General features: G+C 44.2%; 1 non-coding gene and 1 pseudogene across 1 annotated transcript; both read left to right on the top strand.

The window, feature by feature from the left end:
* Positions 1 to 1,212: 1,212 nt before the first annotated feature.
* Positions 1,213 to 1,367, top strand: LOC143261663 (5.8S ribosomal RNA). The gene has a single exon (XR_013035751.1). It is a non-coding gene; the product is annotated as a 5.8S ribosomal RNA (ribosomal RNA).
* Positions 1,368 to 2,469: 1,102 nt separating this feature from the next.
* Positions 2,470 to 2,500, top strand: part of LOC143261670 (large subunit ribosomal RNA) — a 6,886-nt pseudogene continuing 6,855 nt past the window's right edge.

The following is a 2,500-nucleotide window of genomic DNA, read 5'->3' as shown; positions in this document are numbered from 1 at the left end:
GCGTGATTTACACGGCCAGACGTGTGTACTACACGTATTAGGCCTTTGATCTGCGTTGCGTAGGCCACAACAAATCTTTCAAAGAGAGAGAGATATATGTGTTGTTGGGGTTTGTGATTATGAAGGTGCCCCAACGCACAAAAATATATAAAAATGTACAAAGTTGGGATGTGGTGTGGTGGAGAAGAGTTGGGCCCGACCAGATCATTCGTGCGTGATTTACACGGCAGACGTGTGTACTACACGTATTAGGCCTTTGATCTGCGTTGCGTAGGCCATCTTCCTTCCAAGACACACACGTGTTGGGGTTTGTGTGATTTTATGATAGTGCCTCAACACGGAAAAATAAGCGTACGAGAAGAGTTGGGCCCGACCAGATCATTCGTGCGTGATTTATACACGGCCAGACGCGTATTATATTACACGTATTAGGCCTTTGATCTGCGTTGCGTAGGCCATCTTCTCGATAGAGAGAAAGCCAATGTATTCTTTTTTCTTTCTTTACACACACACACACAGTTGTAGTAGGACAGGGAGGGATGCGAGCGTGCTTAATCACGCTTCCTCAAGTCTTCGCTGTGGTGTAAAAAAAAAAAAGAAAAAAAGGAATCGTTGGGAAAGTCCAAAGGACGAAAATATCGGGCAGTCTGAAGATAACTTAATGCTCGTTTACATTGGTATCAAGAGAGACCGGCTTGTGTAGCTCGTTTCAATGCTGTGTCGTTGTCATTGACACCCTACTCTGTTGCGCGCTAGTGGCAGCATGAGCGTGGGACGTATATATATATGACACCCAGCTAGAGCCGGCCGTGAGTCCGTCCGGTGTAAATAACGACGAAAGGAGAGAGAAACTTTTCGAATCCAGTATCGGGTTGATAATTGTCCAGTTTGAATATCCATATCCCCGTCGTTTTTGGAGGTGATATACTCTCTGTGTTTCTTCGATAGAAGGCTTTTCAATGTTCTATTCGCTCCGACCGTCGAACTTGCAAGAAAACAGTGGTTTTGGATTTGCTCGTACATATATATATGGTTTCGACGGAAATATCTCGTTCTTTAAGGGACAATTATGTCGTTGTACGACGACTCCCGAATCTCCTTCGCGCGCTGGTTGGAGCTCTTCGGGTATCGGCTTGTTCCGAAATATAACACAAAAATGTGGTGGATAGCAAATACACATTATATATATATGAGAGAATAAAAGGGAAAAATTACCCTGAACGGTGGATCACTTGGCTCGTGGGTCGATGAAGAACGCAGCTAATTGCGCGTCAACGTGTGAACTGCAGGACACATGAACATCGACATTTCGAACGCACATTGCGGTCCACGGATACAATTCCTGGACCACGCCTGGCTGAGGGTCGTTTACGTACTTATAAACTGCTTGCGTTGATGGCACTTGTTGCCTATATACGTACGAGCGAATGGTGGGCGCTTCGTCGGCGTTTGTCGCGGTCCTATGAATATTGAGAAATTTTACGTACGTCTAACAGTCTTCGAGAGAGATGGAAATCGTGTTCGAACTAGCGTGAGTGTGGAAGGCGGTGTCGTGTGTCGTATATGTTTTATATACGTCCGCCCGTCTGAAACACCGCTTCGAAGCGGTGACAAAATCTTTTTCGGGACGATTCGTATCCGTAGAACTATCGAGATTTCACTGGTACATTTTCAACGCGCTCCCGACGTCGCCTGAAATGAAACGAGATGGGTTTAACCCACGAAAGCGTACTACACGAGTCTGTCCTATGTGAAGACTGTGTACAGAGATCGAACGAACGCATGAAAGAAATTGAACGAAAGAACACATAACCCGCAAAAATATAGAGTAGAATTGTGACCGTTGCTTCGAATTTGAATTTATATGTATATATATATCATAGCCCCAGGGAGTGGAACCTATGAGTGTGGAAGGATGTCTCTTACCGTTATGTTGCCAGAGGAAAAAAAGTCTCTCTCTTCGTACGACACATTTGTGTACGAATTGTATCGATGGCTATATAGATCCGATGTTGCACATATTCTGAGTAAAGAACACCCCACCCGGGTTACCGTCCTAAAACTCTTCTATTGGTGTGGCTATGATGTGTGTGTCAACGCAATCGCGAGTCTGGTTCTACGGAAAACCGTTTGTCGGTCGCCCCATATATCTTTTTGTTCTCTTCAAATGATCGAATAGCGAAACCGCACGAGATCAATCGGTCGTCTAGTCCCCGAAAGTACTTTTCGGACGGACGTTAAAGTTATACCGATTGTAATCGTCTTGCGAGTGTTTCGAAGATCTATATTTGGAGAGGATATCGAATTTTATAAAAGATATATTGGTGAGGCGCGATAAACGGTTTTTTTTTTGCTTTAAGGGTTTTTTGTGTTTTTTTTATTTTTTTTTTTTTTTGTGTTGCTCTGTACACGTTTCGCAAAATGCTTTCGGGGGGGGAAGCTCTGAAAAAATTTTTTTTCACGTTCCGACGACCTCAGAGTAGGCGAGATTACCCGCTGA

Source organism: Megalopta genalis, unplaced genomic scaffold (genome assembly GCF_051020955.1).
Source record: "Megalopta genalis isolate 19385.01 unplaced genomic scaffold, iyMegGena1_principal scaffold0061, whole genome shotgun sequence".
NCBI classification, from domain to species: domain Eukaryota; kingdom Metazoa; phylum Arthropoda; class Insecta; order Hymenoptera; family Halictidae; genus Megalopta; species Megalopta genalis.
Note: the sequence above shows the minus strand (reverse complement) of the source record. Positions and strands in the feature narration are given on the sequence as shown.